This window comes from Rissa tridactyla, chromosome 2, assembly GCF_028500815.1.
Source record: "Rissa tridactyla isolate bRisTri1 chromosome 2, bRisTri1.patW.cur.20221130, whole genome shotgun sequence".
NCBI lineage: Eukaryota > Metazoa > Chordata > Aves > Charadriiformes > Laridae > Rissa > Rissa tridactyla.
The window spans coordinates 63,338,962-63,350,987 of NC_071467.1; the positions used below are offsets into that span (position 1 = coordinate 63,338,962).

Below are 12,026 nucleotides of genomic sequence, written 5' to 3' on the forward strand. Positions count from 1 at the left end.
GCTGAGTCATTTCATTTATTCAAGTTTGTTAAGCTGATGTCGCAGAGACAGGTAAAAAACCCTTAATATTAAAAGTTATGATTGGTCACAGTGAGATGGCATGGCCAAGACAACTTGAACATAAAAAAACTGTAACCTACAAAGCCTCATGGGTAGACAAAAACTGAATTGGATATCTAAGAAAAACTTGGTATCACCTGAGATTTCTTCCACATTCTTCGCTTTGTTTGGACCATAAATATTCCAATCAGAGTTTCTTCCTCCATTTGAGCTTCTGTTCCTTGACTGGTAAATATGTTTGATTTCCACCCCCCGCCCCCCAACTTAAAAGAAGTTTTATTTAGTTGCATTTTTGAGAAAGACTCAGGACTACAGACTAGGCTGCATTTTAGTGACTGACCCACTCTTAACACAATAATTTACCCTCCACTTTGTTTGTACCCTGTCCCTAACCCTGTCTCCACCTCCCATACCCTTTCCTCACTAATAAGCAATTACTCTCAGATCTGCACACAGAGCAACTCAGTGTGTGCTCCCGGTGATGCCCATACTGACTAAAGTGGTAGTCTAAAGCTCAGATGGGTGGAAATATGCTTTTTAATCACACTCCAAGTGCACAGAAATTAATATTTTAACTGCAAGAGGTTTATGTTAATAGGAGCATAATGACTTATCTGCCCATTCTGCTTTCCCAGCCTTTTAACCCACATGCCATACAAGTTTCTACAGTGTTTATCTTTAAACCTTACAGCTGTCCTCTATTCGTTATCTGTAACAGTAATCCCAGATTTCTTTCCGCCTCAAAGCAATACTGCAGTCCCAGACTAGGATATACCAGCGAGTTTAATGGATCCCTGACTCTTCGGATCTCCCGACTGACTTGACACACAAAGCATTTGCATCTCAAGTAAAAACAGTGCCTGTAATGATCAATCTAAAGGAATCTTATTATAATTTTCACTGTCTAAGGCTCTAGTAATAGTCGTCTGTCACTCTTTGAACAAGCATTACATAGGTGCTTTCCCCAACACACAAACAGAATATATCAAGTGAAGTCTGAGGTCAATTAGGCAAATTGCAAGTTTATCTGCATGATTCTTTTCTGTTTTCCAACAAAGGCTTAACTCAGAAAACATGACATGTTTTGTAGACACCTTTACAGTAACATAAAGGATTCTCTTGCAGTCACCACAAACCATAAATTTATTCAGGACTGTGCTAACATACTGCTTCTACTCAGTAAAAAAAAAAGGTAAAGCAAAAATTTTTAAATAGCATTATATCACTATGTATTTATTGCGTGGCTGTTACATTGCGTGTATTTATTGTTGATGCTGTTACAATGTCAAGGCTAATTTCTTACAGGCCAGTAGCTGTCAAGCCTGTATTCACTTTTATTCTAATGCTGCCCTCTAATGAAGAAGCCAAATCGAGGTTTGCAGTACAAAGTTAAGAAATCGGGCAGCAAATATTTCAAATTAAATTTATGTGGTAAAAATATGAGCTCTGCAATGGTGGCATTTACCCTAGAGGAGGACCTGTTACTATCTAGCAACTCAGAGCATTTCAGAGATGGTCTTTTATTTTCCTAAAACCAAAAACACTGAATAACATCCTCATCCAAATGCCTGGACTGAGTAAGCAGAAGGAACACTAATATCAAATACTCTGTTTCTGAAAGTGGACATCATCTCAGTTCTACCATACTTGTAAAGCATTTGGCACACCATTGCTTTTTGGTTGTTTGAATCTCTCTCCGTCCCCAGTCCCTACCCACCCCACCACGCACACACCCTGCCAGAGCCACTATTTACAAGCAGATATAGCTGCTAAAACATCCTTCCCACTGTTGAAATAAGTATTACTAAAATCATAAGCACTACTGTAGAGTAAGCAAATGTATGGGCTAACAAAGTGCCTAAAGAATTTGCTGTGGAGTGCTTAAAGGAAAGAATCTCCATTTCTTTGTGGAAACCTTTCCTGAATTTGTCCTTGGGTTACTTCTTCCAACACCCTAGGTCTGTGTATAAAGCGCAAACTACGCTTTTGAGAATAAGAAGGTAATAAATAGAGTAGGCTGTATCTTCTAGTGCTGGAGAAGAAAACAAAAGAAAGACTTCCTAGATTCAGATCCCAAAAGTAGAATCCACCCCTGACCCCCACACCTGTGCCTGCGTTAGAGAGACACATCACAGGGCATACGTTACGGGATGATGTACCACAGCCTCCCATGCAGTCCTTCTCTCTGGCTACACATTTCAGCTGATGTAAAGAGAACTGCATCATATGCCTTCGGTTTTTCTCCAGAAGAAAACCAAGCAGGATTTGCTTTTCTACAAATCCTTCAGTGTAGACGCCGGGTTGCATACCTGCTTGCGGGCAGACCTGGGCAGGGGTAGCTCTCAGGAAGCTGTGCTGACACACCCTGAAATGACAGAGCGTCAAGGTCATGAAAGCTTTTCAACTTATTTATTTATTATTATATTCAATACTGCTGTTATTCCAGTACTGTTACCATCCTTTTCTCCTAGTCAGACACCTAGCCTTTGTTTTGTATTTTTTGATTCGCGCAGGCCTGATCAAGTATTTTCTTTTCCCGAGAGAAATTCTCAGAGCATCTTTGCTACAGATCGAATACACCGAGTCTGGACATCCAAGGACAGGCTCTCAGAATCTTTGGGTCCAAAGCAGCTCATGAGAACTACAGATCATGCAACTATGAACTACACAACAAGTCTCTGCAGAAAATACAGCCAGGTTCACTTGGATTTTATTTTTTTCCATACCCACCAGTGAAGAAAACAGACATTTGACTGCAACAGCGTTTGCTGTGTGCTTTTCTTTCTTTCTCAGTCACAGAACTACTTATACTCCACACGTTTCTTCTGTTCACAGCAATTCACCTCCAAGCAAGGCACAGGAAGACCCAGGAGAACAGTTTACAGACTGAATGCAAGGTCAGCAACAAAAGCTCTGATCGCACAGCAGCGCTTTCAGGGAATAATATTTATCCCATTTGTCTTTTGTTTATTACCATCATTTAAGCCATTCTGTTTTGTGAGCTGTTCTCCAAAGGAACCATTTTCCTCCGCACAACATTGTATATTCAACTTCTGCCACTCTCATTGTACTGCTGCATTCTCTTTCATATGTTAAGTGCCATCACCTGTTATCATCAGCAGTTTCAAATAACTCCCTTGTGAAAACTACAGTTTTATTATATATAGGCTCTAAATTTATTAGCTTACCATGAATGTCACTAACAAATAATGTTTCTAAAATAAGAGAGGTAAAAACAATACAAATGCAAGTAAAATAGCCCAGCTATCACTTAACCTTTATGATAAAATATTGATTTAAAATAACAATAAATTTTTCTTTTACTGTCTTTTCTATAACATACGAGTTGCATTCTGAGATTCCCCCAGTCTTTTGGATTCACATAATGGTGCATACAGGCATCTAAATCTGTCACATATATAAACTTTGAACATCAGAATATGCATGCTTAGTTGCACAAAACAAGTCACGCCAACACACACACTGCTAAGTGTTGGCTCGATTTGATGAATAATGAGCTGGCATCAGGACATTAGAACCTCAAGCAACAGAGGAGCTTACTCAGAGTCACATAATTTTGATTTTCTTCTCTATATCAGACAACTAAAAAGTCTTTTAATTGCCACAAAAATAAACCCCCCAAAACAACAGAAAAATAAAAGCAAAACCCTGCAGAAACCCAAAAGCTCTTTCCTTATTTGAACATACTGTTTGTTTTTTTTTCTAAAAGGTGATGCACAGTAATAATCCTTGCATGGGTTTTGTCCCAGGAATCAGAAGGGATCCAAAATGCCCACCCAAATATCAGAATCACAGGCACACCATGGATTATACCACCTGTAACATTCTGTGTTGATATCAACTTCTTCAAAAATGATTTACACTAAATCCTCATGTTCCTGTCCCTTTCAATTTATTTTCAGAATAACATATGCCAACTACTATACAGATAATATATGCAAAATAGTCATTTGCATGGAATTATTCTGAAGGTAACACAAAAGCGAAAAAACAAAGCGAGTATTTGCAGGTGAATTATGTATTTAAAATCTACACAAGTTATTAATTGTTTCACAGGCTGGAAATTCCTTTTATCTACGAAAAGTGTGTGATGATCACCCAGCTTTCCTCAGATTTTACATTTCAATCCCTGATTTAGCTGAAAGATTTGTAAAACTTCATTTAGTAACCCAGCTTTCAGTTGCCTTCACAACTGATATGTAAGGATTAGATTTTAAAAGACCTTTAACGTTACTCGAGAAAGTCATTCAGTACTTATATTCCAAAGTTTTTTTTCCGAGTGCCTAATATCTTAAGTATCCCCCAAAACACGGGAGAACTTTTGAAATCTGGCATGTATGACAGCATATTAATAACACTTCAGGTATATTTGTTGCAAACACTATTAAACACCAGACATGTTTTTCTTCTTAAGGATACCCAGCAGTGACAACACAGAGAATGAATGCTGTTTCTAAATTTAACACACAATTCATTCACTGGTCCAGCGTCCTGACATACCTGTTTCGACACATGGAACAAAAGCGTTCACTCACTTCCTCCCAAACCCACAAAGACACAAAGTAAAAGAAGTATTACAAATTAATCCACCTAAATGTTTGTTGTTTCTGCAGGGCTAGATTTGCAAGCAGAAGTGGTACTATGAGTTTGGGTTTTATTTGTTTCTTCACTGTTTGTTTAAGTTAGGTAGCATATTTGGATAGGGCAGACAAGCTTTTGGGCACAGAAGCTCTCTAATTCCAAAACAGAAGCAGCAAAGTCCAAACCCGAATACAATTTGGGCATAATTCCTCTTAGTTTCACTTGAGTCACAGTTAAATGACGTTGGAGAAAAGCAAGTTGGACACACTGGATAAGGGGAATGTTAGCATAGACAGGTCATGTCATGGTTACTTAACTCCTAACAGGCATACTCCACGGGACAGACAAAAGGCAGTAGGGTGAAGAAGCTTACACGGTGCCACAAAATTTAGGGTTCAGCAGAATCATGAACTTCAGGTCCCAGGCTTCTTTTTGGATGGTGTTCAAAGATCAAGAGGAAGAGACCGCAGACCTGTTCTGTGAAACATTCGCCCTCTAGTTACTGTTCCTGTTCTTTTCTGACTGCACGTGAGCGTTTTGCACTCTGGTGCAAAATTGCTTTTCAGATCCATCAGTAATTTTTAAAATTATGAAAAACACCATAATTCTAGGACAAGCAAATGACAGATTCAGTGACGGATTCAGAGTATCCTCAGAAGACACTTTCTAGTGTTGGTCTAATAGCTGTAATGTTCATCAATTCTCTTTAAGGTTGTAAAACACATTTCCAAAAATTCTAAGTTTCTGCTTGATCCACATGAAAATCGCTTTGGCATGTATGAAAAATTTTATTTTTTTTTAAATTATAGAGCTGTTCTAAATATCCTTTTAAGAACAAAGACCTTGCCCAGATAATCAAAACCAGCTCAACAATTGTTACTGAAGAGACAAAAGCTAAATTTTATCACATTTTAGGTCCACAGCTAGGGAGTTTTGTAGTGTATGGCATATGTTTTTTGCTATTGATTAACACTAAAATTAGACAGAATGATTTGCAAATCAGCAGGAAATGGGTCTTTCAACAGGGAAAACAGACTCTCCCTTTCCCCTACTGCAGAAAAAAACGAGAGGAAAGGGGAATTTGGACTCCATGGACAGCTTTACAAAAGAAAAGGTCAGAGGGAAATTGCCAGGCCTTGATTATAGAAAGGAAGGGGAGAAAAGACAGAAAGAAAAAAATGGAAGAGAGAGGGAAAGGCAGAAAGCTTTCCAGTCTCAGTGCTCCATTCACCTTCTTCTCAAAGGGATTTGTACCCCACTTAAAAACTTAGCAACTAAACTCGTATCAAACACCCCAGAAGTTCAACTTGGTAAAGGCTCGTGGTGTCAGATCCATCTCTAAAAGGAACAAATCTTGCCCAAGATCTGTGTTTAGCTCATGTACTGCATAATATTTTTAAATTCCATCTAATAGCAATCTCTTTGCTCTATCCCTTCTTGCACTGATCAGTAAATTTCACGGCAAGGAAAAATACGTTTGCAATACAGATTGCAATTATTTCATTATAATCCTCTAACACACCAGGAGACGTGGGAAGTTTTAGACCTAAAGGTCGTCAAAGAAAATTAAGAGAAAAGAAGCAGTAATTCTAAAGAAAAATACCATTGGTCAGCACATGACTTCATTTATTTGCTGTGTTTGAGCTTTTCACTGTTTACCAAAGAGAATCGTGAGGTTTTGTTTTCCAAAGAAGGAAATGTATTTGTGCAAAAATTAAACTGCAGCCTTTTAGCAGATGTCATGTTAGTTTGATAAACCATGGGTCATAAAGACAACAAAATAAATGATTGTATATAAACAGTCCTTAGTCTGTTAGGAGTCTGCAGAAAAATGTGCACACATAAAATGATTCAGCACATTCCTTGCCAGCTTTTTAAAAGGCTTTACATAATTTAATGAAATTTAAATACAGTACAAGGGGGAAGCTTTGATGCCCAAACTCTTGTTTCAATATTTTCTTTTCGATGAAGTAAGCAGAAAACCCCAAAAGAGAGCAGCTTTAATTAGCTTTATTGTAATCAGATTTAGAAATTAGATAAATAGATGGCCCAGAATGTATCTACTTTGTTTAGAATAAAAAGAATTCTCAAGAGAACTTGAGATTGCAGTATTTCCTGTAACATAAATAGCGAAGTCTGTGTGGGAGGAGGCCCTATATCAAAATAATTTGGTGAAGATTACCATAACGGAGTTGTTTAGGGTTTTAGATTTTTCTCACATCCCACATCTCGGTTTTTGTGTTTTGGGTTTTTTTTTCTTCACATTTGAGCAAGTCAAGTAATGCAGATCTCCTATCAAATAGTACCAAGCCAATTTTGTTCTACTGAAAAACACTATTTGCATAAGCCCATTTATGCACTTGAGCTTCTCTCCCTAAGTGACTCTTCAGCTCCCTGCTGTGCTCCTTTTTTAACAGGAAACCTGAATAATGTTAAGCAACCCAGGGGCAGGAAAACACATTTTTACATCCAATTTAAAGCTCTAAGTAGCATACAGCTCTAACTCTGGTTCAGAGTTACCTGAAAGTAGTAAACAGTTCCATGTTTACTCCTATTTTAGAAGCAGAAGAAACAGCTCTTCCAATCTCAATGCAAGGGAAAGACACGGACAGCTTTGGAAAGTTTCTCAGTATAAACTGTCTACAGCTTGAAGGTGCATGTTCCCGGCTACATTTCCACAATGTGTTCCCTATTCAGGTGCACCAGCAGCCCAGCAAGACACCTCCGCAGTGTCTCTCTCCTCAGAAACTACCTCAGGCTGAAACCGTTCCCCACGTTAATATGGCTGCAGCTGCTACAAGAGCTACGCAGCTGAGGAACGCACACAAGCAGGGAGTAGAGCGTGCCCGGGGGCTTTAGCCTGGATTTAGCATTATTGAAACAATTCAACTCACTTTCATTGCATTAGAATTATCAGCATCAATTTTAGCTAATGAACTTAGGTATTTCCTTTCCTGAGCTTTTCAAGGCACCCCACATCTCTGCTCCTATGCTCCTCTGCTAAACCCTTCAAGGTCATAGATTAACTATATAGAGGTTTTTGCAGCATTTTTACAGTGATTTTAATATTTTTTCTGTACACTGTCAGTGATTAACAAGACTGTATCATACAAGTCTTGGTCCAGAAAAGCACTTCAGCACACACATAACTTCAGTTTCTTGAGCTGACCAATTAATCTGACAAGACCAGGCACATGCTTGAAGTTAAAGGTGTGTTCCAGTGCTTTGCTATGTATAAGTGAGAATGTTTACCACTATGCAACAAGAAACACAATCCAGTAAAACATATCCCCTGCTTTGTTTAAAAAAATCGTATTATCAGATTTAATCCTTGGAGTATGTATGAATTAACTAAAATTTTAACATTTGCCCTGCAGATGTTCTTCAGGATAGGTCTTATTCTCAACTGCACTGGGAAAAATCAAGTCACAGATTTCTTCAGTCATCTCTTTGTAGTCATTTCTTTATATTTAAAGTATACAGGACCCAGTAGATTCACTTAAATCAAACGTCCTCTCTATTATCATAAAATCCACTAACCTCATTCTTCTGCCTCTCAATTTCAGCAGCAATTTTGTTCCACATCTCATTATGCTAATAAAGGGGAAAACTCGATTAACCAGAAGGTTCAAAAAGACTTTAGACTTCTCAGTCACCTCAGCTCAAAGTAAATTGGTAGTGCAGTGAAAGTGCTTGAAAAATTCTACCATAACAGAGGCTTACCAAAAGCAACACTTAGACAAAAAAATAGATTTTAACAACAGAAGTAAAATATGGGTAGTTTACAAAGCATCTAAACATTAAACTGTATTTCTCTGTTTGTTACACTATTATACCTGAACTCTTATTGTGGAAAAGCTACTCATATGGAGGGGTTTTATGCAAGGGTCGTTATGTAACGACCAAGTAAATCTTTTCAGTAAAGACTGGTATTTATTACTAAGGCCTGTTTATGAAATGCTTGAAATTAGACAGATACCTGTGCCTCCAATTCAAAAAACTCTCAAACAAAAAAAGACGCCAAAATCTAGACTACAGGCTGGAACGCTGGAACGGAAAATTGGAAAATGTTGTAAAGAAACAGGAAAGCAATAATAACTTTGCAATGAAGTGCTTGAGAGTCTGTCCAACTGTGACAGGCACCAAATACCACACAATTTCACAGATCACTGGTAACCAGACTGGTAACTTGATTCTCCACCTAAACAGACGTGCTGGTTTTGCCTGGGGTAGCGTTAATTTTCTTCATATTAGCTATTACGGGGCTATGTTTTGGATTTGTGCTGGAAAGAGTGTTGATAATACAGGGATGTTTTTGTTATTGTGGAGCAGTGCTTACACAGCCTGCTTCTCACATCACCCCTTATTTTGCTTTGCTTGTGTGCACAGCTTTTGCTTTACCTATTAAACTGTCTCAACCCACGAGTTTTCTCACTTTCATTCTTCCAATTCTCTCCACGATCCTACGGGGAAGGGGGGAGGAGTGAACGAGCAGTTGTGTGGTGCTTAGTTGTCAGATGGGGTTAAACCACGACAACAGATAATTTTGGTGTGTCTGCAAACAACCTGACACATCTGGGAACGTTTTTGCCCATGTCCCAGTTTCTTCGTCCCAGCCGTGCATTACAGACACTGGATAATAAAGGAAAAAATTATTTTAATAATCTTATTACAGTGAAAAAAATTGCAGTTCTAAACTGGGCAGTGTAAACAAAACAAAATTGTCTGTAACATTTGTGTGCTTTCTAGCAATAGCCAACTCAGATCTCAAGCCACTACCTCAACAGAGTAATAAATAGCATTAATAAGCGGCGGTGTAAGCTGTATTCTGTAGGACTGTACCAGTGTGTCATAGCCCTGTTCTGTAAATATTCACCTCTTGCCATGAACGGATCACTCAGTTCTCTGCGCTGCTCCTGCGCCTTCTGTGGCCACTCTATGGACCATCATAACAAACCCAGAAACGCACCGAATGAGACCAACAGGTGATTTCACACAGGTCACGGTAAACTTTGACTACAGAACGCTCCATATTTCATATTTCCATATCCATATTTCCTTCCTTATACCACTAATAGGATACTTCCACGGAAGATACTCATCAATATTTTGTACAGTCACCTGGTGCAAAGAGAGTCAAATGGAGTGGAACTTGCCATGGTGTGAAGCTGGAAGAAGCTGGTCTCATTGGAAAAGGGAAGCTGTTTATACCCTTTTGCAGGTATCTTCATGCTTACCAGCTTGTGAAGCTGGTAAATGTGAGAAGGCAGAAAATGGAGCAGGGGTTAGATACAGAGCTCCAACGGAAATAAAATTTATCCAGCTTCACTCCTCACACATAGCTGCACACTCTAGAAAATTCACCAAACTGTAAGGGTTGCCAGCTGACTGGGAGGTTTGGGGTTTTTTTAAAACAATTGAAAAAAAAAAAAAAAGTTGGTCACATGATGTTTTAAGATTACTATTGTTGCTTTCTCAATTCCCCTACCTGCCAGATTTCACCGTTTTGTGAGACAGCATGCACTCAGAGAAATGACAAGGAATATATATTCTTTGTTTTTCAGTTTTCCACCTAAAGTATATAAAACCTCCATTTTTTTTGAAAAAAAAACCAAACATTATCACTTTGCCTCTCTAACATACAGCTTTTAAAGTGATTACGGAGACAGAGAAAAATCTATGGAAAAAATGTAGAAAACCGTATACTTTGAAGTAAAAATAGAAAATACTCAGCTGTATACTTGTAAGTCATTGTACTTTAAAAGCATCATTCTAATTACCTGTTTTTTGGGAATTGTGCCAGCGCTGGCTGGAAAAAGCACTCTTATCTAGCCATCAGCTACAAAATAGAAAAACAAATTGCAAGAATTATTGAGCTTTTGGAGTCTGGAATGATTAAGACATAGTTAAAGAAACATATTCTACTTCGATTACATAGCAGCCTCTACTCTGTGTACTCCAATAAGAATATACTATAATACAAGGCTTCAAAAAACATACTGAAAAATTAAATACAGTGACACTACATTCTGCTTAGTTTGGGGTGGCGGGGTGCTGTTGTAAGGCAACATCTTATACCTCCTAGAATTATGTATATCAATCTCAGTTTGCAGACTAAAGTCCCACGATAGCTAAGAAGGTAAGGACTTTAGTATAAAAGCAGCAAGAAGGCCACAGTACAGCAAATTACAGGAAATTTTAAGTAAATGGTTTTTAGTCAAAAGTTATTAATATTAATATGTGCGAAAGTGTATATCCAAGTCAACAATCTACAAAGTTTTGCCTAATTTCTTAGCCAGCTCAGACCAAGGTTGTCTGTGATCATACTTGCCCCGTGCAAAGAGCATTCACAAGCACAGAAGAGAACTGCACAAGCTGGTATACTCCAGTCCCAGGGCATCCCAACACTGGTTCATATCTTGAAAGCGGCATAAGCTCAGCCTCAGCAGTAGCAGTTCTTGTACGCAGCACAGCTTCATCCGGGCTAGCAAATTTCAGACAAGCGCTACTACTCCAGTATGGATACAAGTCATCCCAAACGAGCCTGGGTATCTCAGTCCCCGGGCTCCACAGCATGACATGGATCAGTGTCGTGGTTTGGCCTCAGATGGCAACAAAGAACCACGTGCCGCTCGCTCGGGCCTTCCCAATATGGGAAGAATCGGAGGAAAAAAGAAACAACAATAACACGGACAGAGGAATATACAAACACGATTACGGAACCAACGCTCACCCACCGGACCCGGGACATCCCAGCCCACCCCAAGCAGCGACTTCGTGCCCCCTCCCCTGGCAGCTCAGGGGGGGCATGGCTCACATGGCATGGAATACCTGTGTCCCCACGGAAAATTAACCCTATCCCCACCGGAACCAGGACGATCAGTCAGAAAAGTTACTTTGAAATCCTGCGTACTGCTACCAAACTGCCATCGCACCAAGAGCACTACAGAGTTCACAAAGTCTCTTAAGGTGCTTAATCGATTTCCATGTGTTACCATCAGCCTTTTAAATACCCAGCATGTTAGAGTTAAAATATTTTTTTTTTCCTATATTACATAAGTCCCAGCCAGTAAACACTAAAGTGCCATGAAGATGATCAGAGGGCTGGAGCACCTCTCCTATGAGGACAGGCTGAGAGAGTTGGGGTTGTTCAGCCTGGAGAAGAGAAGTCTCCAGGGAGACCTTACAGCGGCCTTCCAGTACCTAAAGGGGGCCTGCAGAAAAGGTGGAGAAGGACTCTTTATCAGGGACTATAGTAATAGGATGAGTGGTAATATTTTTAAACAGAAAAAGGGAAGATCTAGATTAGATACTAGGAAGAAATTCTTTCCTGTGAGGGTGGTGAGACACTGGAACAGGTTGCC

At 39.1% G+C, this 12,026-nt stretch overlaps 1 protein-coding gene across 13 annotated transcripts in view; it reads right to left on the reverse strand.

The window, feature by feature from the left end:
- The window catches only part of FBXO15 (F-box protein 15), a 184,581-nt gene that overhangs the window by 11,808 nt on the left and 160,747 nt on the right, over positions 1-12,026 (reverse strand). For all 13 annotated transcript variants that reach the window (XM_054190736.1, XM_054190726.1, XM_054190718.1 and 10 more), the window contains one exon: positions 2,370-2,425. The gene's annotated coding sequence lies outside the window, so the exon portion shown is untranslated. The remainder of the gene's footprint in view (positions 1-2,369; positions 2,426-12,026) is intronic.